Consider the following 13,900-nt stretch of genomic DNA (forward strand, 5'->3'; position numbering starts at 1 on the left):
GTTTTCTTCCACCTGGCTACACATCCTATCATATTTCTAAAAAGTCCCATGGTGTGAAAGTGCTACCCAACATGGCTCCCACCAGGCAAATAGTTATGTTCCTTCTGATAAGTAGAAAGAGTGTTATAAGAAAAAGTCTGTTAATATCTTGTGCAAATGATTCCCAGGTTTGTGTTCCATTTCCCAACACACAGGATTTTATTCTTGCTAATCTGCTGAGAAATGGACAGGAAAAAAGGGATGTACTTTCTGCACGGCCCACATGTCACAGAAAGGTACCTCATTTCTCCTCCTTGATCTGAAAACAACAATCAAAAAAACCGAAACAAACAAAAAACCCCACAGCCCTCCAAGAAATTTCAGTATGGCAGGGTTGGGTTCAAGCGGAAAGAAGAGGAAGGCTAGTGAAGAGGTACAGAGGAAATCTGAAAGTGGAAGGAGCTAGGCAGGCACCTCTATTGTGGGGAAAACAAACAGAAGATTTAAAAACAGAAAAAGAGGAGTTAGTTCACTGGGAAATGAGAAAAAAGATAAAGAAGGGAAATTTTCACAGACAACTATAACCAAAAAAAATTAATCAAGTATCAAGCCCTGTAAAGAATAGTAAAAGGCAAGAGGGAAAAAGGTCAATAAGTAGGAAGGCCAAAAAGAAAAGGTTAAGGAGAAATGTAGAGGAAAAGGAGGCAGCATATTTCAGGACTCCATGTTATGTGTATTCCTGTCACTCTGAGTAACTGAGAGGCAAACGTAAATTTGAATGACTAAATAGATTAAGTAAAACTAGACCCAACATACAAGTGTGCTTAAAACATGAATCACCCCTGGTAAATGCAAAAAATACTGCAAATGTGTCAATGGCTCTTTCTAGATTGTATATTGTCTGCAGACTAAAAGAAGTTTAGACAGGCAGCTGAGGCACAGATAACTATCGTCACTTTGAGGCAGTTACCTGAAATGAAATCCGCCTCCAAGCTCCACCTGATCAAATGGCTCATTCTTAATAATATTTGTTCAAAGGTTAGTTTTCCTGTGGCAGATGAACCTGTGGAGAGCCAGTCAGGTGCTCTTTCCAAGTACTTTTTGAATGCTTTCAACAAACACTTCTGAGCTTTCTGTTTGCCATTGGGTATTTGTACTGTATGAACAATCAACAAAATAACTTTAAAAACTAACACATATGAAGATATTATTTGTAGGTGTGACCTAACCAACCTAATTTAGGAACTTTTTTTATGCCTGTTTTGAAGTACTGAGGGAGCTAGTCTAGCTGGGTTTTTTGGGGCATATGCTTACAAATGAAGTGCATGCAGTTTTACATTGACAGTTCTTACAAAACAATGGATTTACTAAATCAAAGTTCTTTAAAAGCTTATTGGGAAAAAAATATCTAAAATCTGCATAGGTACAATTATTTTTTGGGACTACAGATGGATATTATAACAACTGAGAATTTCTTGATTATTTTAACTCTGCCTGTAAGTTATCTCTGGAGAGGTTATCTACTTCTTTATGTGAAAATACTTGCAAAAATATGAAGTGAAAGCTGGAAAAAAAAATGAAAAAAGTATATAAAACACAGGCAAGTATTCCATATCTTCTGTTACTCAAAGAAAGAAAAGGATACAAAAATCCAAGAACAAACTTAAATCCTCTGGTAATCTTACACAGATACATGTTTCATTTTTAGATCTTCTGTATTGCTGAAGAAGTTAAGTAGATATAAGATAAATAGATAATAAAGAAATGTATATGCATTTGGAATCCTGATTGAGATCAACATGATTACATATGAGCAATCAAACTCTCATCTCATCAGCTGAAGGGCTTCTGAATTTCATGCAACAGCCATCAGTCAGTGTGGCAGGATGGTTTAGGCCTGCTAAAGCTATGAGCTGATCTCTCATAGCATAAAAATTCTGTGCGCTGAGTAGTAAAAGCACAGTAAGCATGATTAGTATGGATAATCTCTTAAGTTTTTATGATGAGTTGACACTAGCTACCAGCCAAACACCCACCCAGCCTCCTGCTCACTCCCCTCTCTTGCAGGACAGATTGGAAATAAAAGGAAGGCAAGAAAACTCATGGATCAAGATAGTAATGTTTTAATAGAAAAAACAAAAGGAGTGTGTGCAAACAAAGAAAAAGAGGAATTAATTCACAGCTTACCTTTGGCAGATGTCCAGCCCCATCTTGGAAAACAGGGCCTTAGCACCTGTAACATTTACTTGGGAACACAAATGTCATAACCTCAAGCAATACCCTTTTTCCTCCTTTCCCTGAGCTTTTTATTGCTGAGTGTGACATGGTGTTGTAGAATATCTCTTTGGTCAGTTGGGGACAGCTGTCTCAGCTGCATTCACTTACAAATTCTTGCCTACCTGATTTGCCACCTTAATGGCCACTCAGCAGAAGGCTGGTTAATAGCCCAAGGTTTTTTTTGCATGAAGGTATCACTATCAGGAATCTTCTAGTTTTCACAGTCTGTTATGAGCCATGACTTGAATAGCTGCAGACTCCACGAGGACACATACGCTGTATTTTCTAAGTCTTTTATGAGATGTTGCTGAAGAAAGTATTCCAGTGGAACCTTGAAAATAGCCATCTCTCTCTAGAAACAGAGGGCTAAAAGGGACTGCTTAGAGAGTGATGGCCTTGTGAATTTTAAGTGATGCTTTACTCCTCCACATTATGACATGCTGCTTTCATTTTCATTAGGCTGAATAGTGTGTCTTTTGCTCTGAGGAGAAGTCCAGATTTTGTACTTCTGAGAACAGATTGTCAGTTATTTGTGTATCTAGTATAATTTTAAAATATTGTGCAGTTTTGTCACACACACAGACTACACAGAAACCTTCCAAAATGACAGAATATGGACCCCAACCTAGAGTGTTTCTGGTCATATTTTCATGTTGGAAGCACAGAAGATTGAGCACTCAGAATTAAACAAAATGTGGGATGTAACACAAGTTTCAAGCTTCAGCGATACTGTCTGGGATGGCAGCAGTGGATACAGCTCTGGGAAAGGTTTAATTACTCATAACTGTTAGGCACTGGTAGCAATTCAAAGCCTGAAGTGCAAGTTATTTCTTCATTCCTCAGCCTGGGTTTCTCACTTAAAATAACACATATTTCTATAACAAAGTGGATCTATTCACCCCCTGATTGTGACTGCCAGGAAATAAATAAATAAATAAATAAATATTGAAAGCAGCAAATATATCCTTGTTCATACTCTTGCACACTCTCTATGCTAGCACAAAATCTACCACTCAAATTTCCATTTTTTTTCTTCCCTTGTAGTTATTAAATCATCTCTCCTTGTTTTTTCTCATCATTGTAAGATGAGTACACTGATTAAAGTATTTGGAGCCGAAAACATTAATAATAATATTACGGGGCTTTTAAGTGAGGTTATTTTACAGAGAAAAGAGTTCAGCACATTATCCTGATAAAATTCTATGACGTTCTAATATTTCTTGACCAGTTGAGAGTAGACACACATTTGAAAGGAGCCTTGTGAGAGAATATAGAAGATAGCTACTGGAAAAAGCAGAACTGGTACAGGTAGTTGCACAGTCTATGCAAGGGCTTTTAAAGATCATTGCTGCTGTTTTGAAAGGACTTTGATGGGAAATTGAATTAAGGAATCTGCCTCTCATCTTGCCTGTCCACCGATGTCCTCATCTCACCCATCCAATCATTTTCAATAAGTAAGTGACAAATGTGTGAGAAGACCTTTAAAGCATTAAACTACGTGCTCACACCGAATGATGTCACCCTCACTCACTGGAACATTGCAATTGTATTTGAAATGCTAGACAGAATGAAAACCTTCCTTGCACACTCATTCTAACAATAGACTCTTTCCCCCAGTATTTTGGTAAGATGTTTCTTCTGTTCTCTCTGGAGCTTCACAGTAAAAAAGTTAATTGAATTCTTTGGTAGTTGATTCAGTAAAATCACTATCACAGTCTCTGCATTGACCTGCCTAGTTTGTTCTATATTTTCTTTTTTTTTTCTTTTCTGCAATATATGTTACATTTTTGGTATAGAGTAATAGTAAACTTTGACAAATGATTAAGAGGACTACTGGAAATTGCATTCTTTATCTTGTAGAAGGAAGCCAGTATATAAACATATCAGGCATGATTTGTTTTCTATGCTGACCAGTCTTAACAACAATTACAGAGTTGGACTTTGTCTTGAATATTTTTTATGACACAAAATCTAACAAGACTGGAAAGTTGTATCCATCACTAACATCCCTGATAACATATTTAACTACTAGATTTTGTAGGTCTTATCTGTTAGATAGTACCTGTCTTGTAGTCCTAAATTACCAGGAAAAAAAAAAAAAAGATATTTTTAAACAAGCTGTGGATGCATAGAGCTTAACTAAAAAATAATTGCTCAATATAATTTTTTTTGATTTATTCAATGCCACTCCCATGAATAAATTTATTGTTTCTTTCCCAGTTTTCTTATGCATTTAATTCAAATGTCATATTCTTGCTTTTGTCATTCACTCTATGGCTCCGTATCTGAGGTGCATTTCAATCCATTGTTTTTTATGAAGACACCCATGACAACTCACCATGTGGATAAGCCCTCAAAGTTGAAAAAAAAAAAGGTAAGGCAAAAGAGGTCAATGTCTTTTCCTGTGTAATGTCTTATATAGCAGTGATCATTAGTCACTGCTATATTGATCTCCTATTATCTACTGTTGGTGAAACAGCTTCTGGAGAAGCATATATCCTTGGTTTGAAGGTATCAGGAGAAAATATATACCTTTTTTTTTCCCCCAGTTTATTTTCCTACGGTCCCTCTCAACCAATTGGCTTTGCCTGATATCTGACTTATTTTACTTCATCATTAAGTAAAGGAGTATAAAAACTTTTAATTTTTATGCAGATGTTACATAACACATCCAGAATCATGGTTGCTAGCATTAAAGGCTTTGGTATATCCAGAATGGTAAGCCTGCAGTATCAATGCATGAGACCATTTGATTTTCAAAAGTTGTTACTGGTTTTCTTTAATATGTACACATAAACTGTTAGCAAATTACCTCATCTTCTGAAGATGTGCTAAATATTTTCTAAAATTACACCTTTTAATTTGGGTGTCAATAAAAGTTAATGCTTTTGGAAACTGTGAGACAAATGATAACGACTTGACTGCTCAGGTTTTCTGATTTTTTTTCTACAGACTTTAAAGTTCTAACAGGCATGAATGAAACCAGCAGAATATAGCCAAGTTTATCATCTAAAGCAAAAATCATACTGATTTCTGCATAGCTACTTCTAATTTATAGCACTATAAATTGGAGCCCAACTCAAACAGATGGTAATAATTATTAATGGTAAATACATTTAATGAAAATAAAATAGAAGAATTTTGTGTGGCAACAAATCACCTGAGGAAGTCAGGGAGAGTAAATTTATTTCATTGTCCAAGTCGCTCTCTATGTTGAAGTACCTGCTTCCAGATGTATTATACATGTTTGTGGATTTTATATGCTTTGTTCTTGATAATAAAAAGAATTGAAAGCTGGAGCTGGACAGAAAATGAATTTCCCATCCCCAAAGATTTTTTTTTTTATATTTCAAACATTTTTCCCAGACTAAACCAGGATGAAAAATTGTACTGTAGAAAGTGTTTAAGAAATGAAATTAAAAGATAAAGAACAGATTTTGTACTAGAAACAGTAAATATAGTTTTCAAGATTTTTTCAGCCTAGGAAACGTGTATGGCTGGCTATCATGAGAGCTGCTGAGAAGGTAGATAGACAATTGCTCAGTGTTTCAAGTGCAAAAAGTGTTGGGAGCATGAAATGAAGCTTGTAAGCGGCATAAAATGCATAGCTATACTTGAAATGCTTCATTATAAAATGCTGTAGAAGCTAAAAGTTTATCTATGTTCAAAACCAGAGAATACATCCTAGAAGAAAAGTCATCCATGCTTATTAAGTGTTTGGTAGCCACTGAGCAATAAATTAGAGCATTTCAGAAGGCAGTCTGAAGAGGTAGAACTCTTGGCTTGTTTTTATACTCTTTCCTAAGGATTTGCTATTCAACAACTTTAATCCGATTTAACACAGACATTTACTTCTGTATTTTAATATTTATTATATGTAAAATGCACACACACACACAGATGAACATTAAAATGACATCAAATTGAATTGTTTCCTGCTGTTAATTTTGAAAAAAAAAATATTTCAGGGGGTCTTTGAAATATTTTTCTCGACAGTTATAAGTATGGTTCTCTTAACAAGGAAAACATGTGCTCTTTTGTTGAGAAAATATTGTAACAATGCATTTCAGAATTTCAAAAACCAACCCAAATTGGTAGTGGAAATTTGTCACAAGTTTCCCTTTCTGAGAAACTGTATCAATTTAGGTGAATTGATGTTTCTAAGGAAAGAAATACTAACAAGATTATTCTAAACAATGTCTTGGTTAGATTCTGGAGGAATTGTTAATATTTTAGCAATTCATTTGAATTTAGAAAACTCCTTTTGCTCTAATGAAAGCATACTGAAACTAGTAATAGGTGTTGGTAGACCACCTTCTCTTCAGGACATTTTGTGTATCAAAATGCGGCTGTGTCATGCACCAATGCTGTTAGATTACCTATATAAGAAATCAGAACACTAATGACTATGTGAGATATTTTCTTATTTAAAGAATAGATTCTATAGGACCCATAAAATGACTAATAAGGCGCATTCAGTGTTATCCATGTAAATTAATTACAGAGACTCCATAAACAGTGTGAGGAAATCAGTATCTTCTGTACCAGACTTGAGTAATTGAGAGAATCTCTCCCCTTAGCTGAAGTTTCAGAGCAAACTTGTGTGAAGAGATTTTAAATTCAATGCATATATTCCCATATATAAAACATCTGTGTGCTTGTCTACCCATGCATGCATATGCATTCTGTGCTCTGATATGTGAAAGAATATAATTCATTCTCACAGTAGCAAGTAACGTCCGGCACTGCTACCCTGAAGTCAGTAGACTTGTCTTCAGGAGTACTGATTACACTTTACCCTCATTCCAATTTTTTTTTACTGTCAAAACCCATAAATCCTTTCATGATTTATAAAATCATAGGACTACCGTGATGTTATTTGTGGAAAAGAGACAGAACAACTCATTTAATAGTTCTGCTCTGTTTCTCTCTTCTCTTTTTTTCATTATCTTGCTAGATTTGCTGATAATAGCAGTACTACTACAGTAGTATCTTTAAATTCACCTATCTGAATGTGTGATTAGTGGATTTACTATCAACAAGCTAGGAATAACATACATGTAACATATTGTAAAGCCTTATGTTTTGAGATCTATCAGAGAGATTTCAGTTTAACACTGGGTGTTGAATCTCAGTTCAGTTTCTAATGGGAATATAATTCCCAAACCTGGCTGTTGACTGTTTTTATCAGTGACTTGCAACAAAACCTAAAATTATCAAAGGGATTGTAGAGATAACACAAAAGCCTGAGGAGCAGTAACAGCAAAATGAAAGTCATTGGGATGGTACTACTTGACTCACTTAGTCCTCTGAGACAAGCAAATACTATGCCAAATATATTAAATCTTGCAAACAATATTAAATATATTATACATTTTATCCATATGTATATGGATAGTAAAGATGTATATATTGCAGTGAGAGATGTAACATATATACATGGATAGGGAATTGCATCCTGACTTTGGTTTTTGGAGGCTGAACAGCAGAACACGAAGTCTTCTGGGAATGCTCTGGACGAATAGGCAACCAGAACTGCTGAGTACATAAGTTGAGGAAATTCAGTAGGATAAAGAACTGTGCGTATGTAGTTTTTAATAATGCTACCACTTCTGGAATATTGGAATTCATTGAAATGATGTGATTATCTACAAATAGGCACTTCTAGGGTATTATTCATCTCATCTCAAGTGTACAAAGTACCCAGTGAATCACACATGAAGAGAGGTTCTTTCTTGCCACTGACTATAAGGAGAACTTAATGCGACTACCTCGCAGGGAGTTGTCTGGGTTGTAATTTAAGTGAGAGAAATCCCACCCCCTCTGTCCTGTTTTGGAGTGTGTAGTCTGTACAGGCTGTTTATCATTGAAGAGTGTTCATAGAAAAATGATTAGAAAACAAATGAACTGATGTTACTGCACGGCACTCAAAGTGCTCAGCCCGTTTCACTTATCAAAGAGCAACACAAAGTGGGGGTAAATGTAGCAAGAAAAAAACATAAAGAAACTGTAATGGCTGAAAGTCACAATTAGGTAAGAAATAAGGTGAGTATTTGGGGTTACAAGAATGACTTGTAGGAAAAATGCATCAACATTCTCGGTATCTGGGCTTTTTTCACTGACATTGTATGATTTGAGGTGTTTAAGATCTTCCTCACTTCAAACAAAAATTAATTCAAATATGTTTCAAGAGTGCTACTGCTTCTGTTTCATAGGAGATTGTGTTAGATTTGAGTAACTCTTTCTGATATTATAATTCTTTAAATTTTGAATCCATCTATTGTCCTGGTTTCAGCTGGGACAGAGTTAGTTCTTTTTAGCAGCTAGAGCTCTGTGTTCTGGTTTTAGTTTGGGACTAATTATGAGAAGAATGCTGATAATGCACTGATGTTTATAGTTGGCACTCAGACCTCAAGGACTTTTCGGCTTCTCATGTTTTGCCAGTGTGCAGGTGCATGGCAGGCTGAGGGGGCAGCACAGTCGGGACAGAGGGACCACAACTCACCTTATGACTTGAACTTAGGACTGAACTTAGGACTGAGGACTAAATTGGCCAATGGAGTATTCCACATCATCCAGCATCATGCCCAGTATAAAACTGAGGGTCAGCCAGAAAGAAGGGCTTTTGCTCTTCCAGGGCTCTCACTCTCGGATTTTCGGAGTGCTCTCTCTCTCTCTCTCGCTCTCTTTTTGGGCCTCTCGCTCATCCATGATTGTGGTGTCTGGACTTAGCTATTTCAGGATCATTAATCCAGGACAGGATGGGCCTTGGTCACTAGGTGGTGAGTAATTACACTGTGCATCACTTGTTTGTATATATTATTATCATTATACATATATATATGCATATATTAGTAGTAGTAGTAGTAAATTGTTCTTATCTTAACCCACAGGTCTCCTTCCCTTTTCACCTTTAATTCTCTTCCCCATTCCCTGTGGATGGGGAGGGTTAGTGAGCGGCTGCATGGTGTTTAGTTGCCAGCCGGCCTAAACCACAATACCTATGAAACCAATGTAAATATTACAAAATTAGTCAATAATAGTGCAAGACAAGTGAGGAAAATCTAATAGAAAGATCTGTTGTCATAAGTCATTAGATATCATCAGTACCTGCTACTGTAAGGTTCTTCAGTAGTTTCACTATTTCCTAGACACAAAAAGATCAATATGGATTCAGATTCTAGGACCAGCACCAAGAATTGTGCAACTGACAGATGATATGGACATTTTCTGAGATATGAGTGTTTCATTAACGTAACTTATTTTCATAGATCTGATCTCATAACATATAAGAATATCATCAGAGAATAGGCAACTCTTGGGAAAGAGAATTTGACTTTAAAAACTAGTCTTAAGTCATGGGTTTTGTATACTGAAAGTCTTTCATTATGCAGTGAAGTTGAACGTTTCCTTAGTAAGCTTTTAATGCTGAAAAACAACAGTATTAATCAAAAAAGTTGAGCAAAATATCCAGTAAATCAAATCCTGTCTTGGAGTTTATACTACAATTTACCAAAATTAGCTGAGATGCCCAAAGTATTTCCCATTTCTCTTCAGGGACATTGTGGATTTCCAAGCCCTGGTGTACTTTCTTCTTAATTAGGTGGCTTTCCAAAGGTCACATGTAATTTGTAAAGATTTAGATAATCAGTCTGTCTTTAAAGCTGGCTGGTAGTTGCAGGGACAAAATGCAGTGTTTGGAGAAATCAGAGGAATCCCATCTTCTTCAAGGTGCAGGGGATTACATCTGGGTGGGGATTTACCAGGGGACTACAGCTAAGAGGGCTACGACCTCTGCATTAGCGAGCATGGAATAACACAAATACGGCGCAGCATGAGGAAGGAGCAGTCCAATGGCAAAACCCCTTCTCATCATCGCTGTGGCAGTCATACAAACAAAATCATGTCTTAGGGGGAAAATGAGCTGTGGGTTTGGATAGCACTGATTATTTAGTGTATTAGCAGAGGGCAGAGTTTACATGCAGTATCAATTAGAAAATATTTGGCAATGAAAACAAGGCCAAATGCCTTTCTGTTTTATGGCCAAATCCTGCTCACTTTCCTCACATGAGCAGCTCTAATGAAGTCAGCTGGAGCTCAATGTTTTTACCCCAATCCTTAAATATCTTATAAGCTGTAGCTGAAATTTGAAAGTATTTTAAAAGGAAACTTTTAACCTCTGTCCCTAGTTACAAATTCGGCTGCTTCCCTTATCATCCTCTTCTCAGATCACCTTTATCCAAACACTCTAAAAAAGCCCTCCAGATATTTTCTTCTTGATCTTTTTCTTCAAATACTATAACTCATATTTATTTCCCTTAATTCTGTTATAAGTTTCTTAGAAATTCAATGTCATAGTGATCAGAGCTGCTCTTTGAACTTTCCCACAACATAGGATTCAGAATTACCACAGGCAGTCTCAGATTCCATGTTAAAAGACACATTTCAGTCCCCTTTCTATAGGTTAGGCTGTGCCAACAAAGGCAGCAGTTTGTCAGAGAACTTTCCTAGTGAAAGAACGACCATGACTGAGGTGGAAGAGACAAGCTTTGCCATGTGCTTTTGGCGTACGGTGTAAGTGGAAGGGTGAAAAGTGCTCCTTGACCAGCCAATGTCTTAATGCAAGGCAGTCTTGGCTCAGGGCTCCTTTGTTCTTCATCTGCCTTGTGATTAACCAGCCCTCTAAGCACCCTGGGTGTGAATCACCGCAGCAGGGCAGTGCCTGCCCCTGCCCCAGCCCCTGCCCGAGCCCCTCTCCGTGAGTGAGGGTAGTTCTGCCGCTAACCCACTGCTGCCTCCTCTCTGTGCAGCTGGAGGAGCATTCCTTCTCTCTTGTAAAATGCACATCCAACTTTGCCAAAGAAGAGACCAGAGAAGATAACAATGCTGTTTCTTCCCCTTACTCAGAGTCACCCAAACATTGTCATTGGCCATGATTGTAAATATTAATCATAAATAGCAATACAAATTTAACCTTTCAGTTTACAACTGTTTGAGATGACTTTGAATGTATTCATTTTTAGGAATTCCTAATCAATATGTTTGGTGATTGTCGTGGTTTTTTGGACTGAGGGTCGAGACAAGAACCGAGAGGGAGCACCCACCAACCATGGTCCCGGGCAAAACATGACTCAGGCTTTCTTAATAAAACAAAACAATTTATTAACAGTTACTTAACAGGAGACAAGGGAACGAAACCGGTTACTTGAGAGGAGAAAAGAGAAAACAAGGCCAGATCTTAAAACAACAACCTCCCCACCCCCTATTTTCTTTCCTTCCTGGCTCTATCTCCCCCCCCCGGCGGCACAGGGGGACAGGGAATGGGGGAGTGCAGGTCAGTTCATCCATGCTGTTAACTGCCGCGCCTTTCTTAAAGGAGGAGGAGTCTTTACACCATTTTTCCCTTGCTTCGGTGGATCCCCTACTCACGAAGAAAAAGTCCCCAAACTTTTCCAGTATGAGTCCTGCCCACAGGATTGCAATCCTCCCCATGGATCGCACCAGTTTGGGCTTTACCAGTCTCGGCCTCTTAGGGAGCTGCTGCCACTCGCGTCGGCCGTCCCACGGATTCCAGATGCCTCCACGACCTCGTCGTGCATTCCATGCCCCATTGTTAACAGTACCTGGTCGCGCATCCCCTGCTCCACGACCTCTCCCGGGCTCAGGCATCTCCTTTCCGACGTGGGTTTCTCCACGGGCCACGAGTGGGCTTCTGCTCCGCCGAGTACACCCTGGCTGCAGGGGGGCCGCCCGCCATCTTCGCACCGATTGCAAGGGAAACCTCAGCTCCAGTACACCTCCTCCTGCTCCATCTTGGCTGACCCGGTCGTTGTGGTTGTTTTCTCTTAGATATTAATCCTCTCTGGGGGAGCTCGGCCCGGCAGGCACCCCGGGAGTGGGGCGCTTACCGAGTCCCCCATGCGGCTCCCCGGCGCCATCTTGAGCACATGGCGCCGGCCCGGGCCCGGGCAGCCGCTCGGCCGGGAGCGAGGGCAGCGCCCTCCTGCTCTCTCCTCGCTCCTGAGCAAAGAGCCCTTTCCTGCCCCTTTGTCCCAACTTAAATAGGGCAATTCACAGAGGCGCCAATTTGGCTCAACCTCCCCCGGGGGGGATGGGACTCAGATCTGGCGGCACAGGGAGCAAATCCCCTCCCCTGCCACCAGAACACCCCCCCACACATCAAACTATCACAGTGATCCTGTATTCTGCACTGTATTTGAATAACAGAGGATTGATATTAACTAGGAGCCTGGGTTTTTTTTCTTGAAAAACAATGCAATCATGGCAAACTCTTTCATTGGCAAAAACATCAGACTATTTTCTTTTAAAGAACTGCATTACTTGGAAACTGTTCAGACCTAACACCTTCTTAATACTTGGCTTGTCATGTAACAGTTCCCTGTGATTTCTTAAATTCCTCACACAGGCTTTTGAACTCACAGAAAAGTGAGCAATGGGACAAATTATTTGTTTAGGAATGTAAGAGAAAAGAGATTCTGATTAAGTCTGTTATACCATGCTTTTGTGTTTTCTGTTATATATAGAGATTGCACAAACCTTCAGTGGAGCTTTGGATATTAAATTTTGTGTGGTAAAGAAAGTAATATTTCACTAGAATGCTAAAAATAACGCAAAAAGGCTCAAACACCCTTTTTGTATACATTGAAAAAAATCTTTTATTGTCTGAAATATTTTTAAGAAACAATTAAGCTAAAATGTTAGTTTTGGTTGAGGATGTTTCTTGCTCAAAATAAGTTGAAAAGAGATAAAGGGTTAACCCATATCAGAATTTCAAGCTTTCTTACAGTCAGGTTGTTTGCTTGAGCTATGGGAGTAAAACTCCAAATTGCAGAGAATAAGGACCTAAACATAACTGGATGTCCTAAAATCATGTTTTTAGGGCAATAGACCTTTTCAGTTAATTTTTTTGAAATCCCATTTTCCTTCTGTATCAGGAATGAAAGACTGCCAAATCCTTGCAATTTTGGGGGATCAGGGTTCTCTCCCTGCTCTTCTAGCAGCCTGATCTCCCATCCAAGACAATAACTGGGCTTACGTTAATCTCAGAGGTACAAACCTGGCTCTATTTGTAAAATGTCTCCACTAAAAACCCCTAAAGGCTTCCCAGCTCCTAAAATAATTGGATCTTGTCACCGGTGTTTCTGAGGCCCTATGAACCAGCTGGATAATGACCTAAAAGAGAAGTCTTGAACAGGATCCTCTTCCCAGGGGCAGAGAACGAAGGAGTTCATGTTCCATCATGATTTGTCTACGTCTATAGCACCCCAAGTAGTGGCAGGAGTTGTTGTCTGTGTTATTTTACATGTCTGCAAAGCAGCAGAGAGTTACAGTTTGCCTCGCAATGCTGTTTTGCTATCTGAAGTCTTTACACCTCTGGAACAAAGAAACAAGTCTCATTATTTTTTCTTATCAACTCCTTTTCTTCCAAAGCATCACCATCTGATAAAAATATTTTGTCAAATGTTATGCGTATAGGCAGCATGGACTGTACATGTTCAGTTATTCCTTTCTTATCTCAACGCTGATAGGTAGGTTTACACGTATTTCTTAAACATGCTATTTTTACAGCTTTTGAAATTTAACTGCTGTGAAATCTGTCTGTTGTTTTGGCAGCCTGTAAACT

The sequence above is a fragment of the Tauraco erythrolophus genome, chromosome 2 (genome assembly GCF_009769465.1).
Source record: "Tauraco erythrolophus isolate bTauEry1 chromosome 2, bTauEry1.pri, whole genome shotgun sequence".
Classification (NCBI taxonomy): Eukaryota; Metazoa; Chordata; class Aves; order Musophagiformes; family Musophagidae; genus Tauraco; species Tauraco erythrolophus.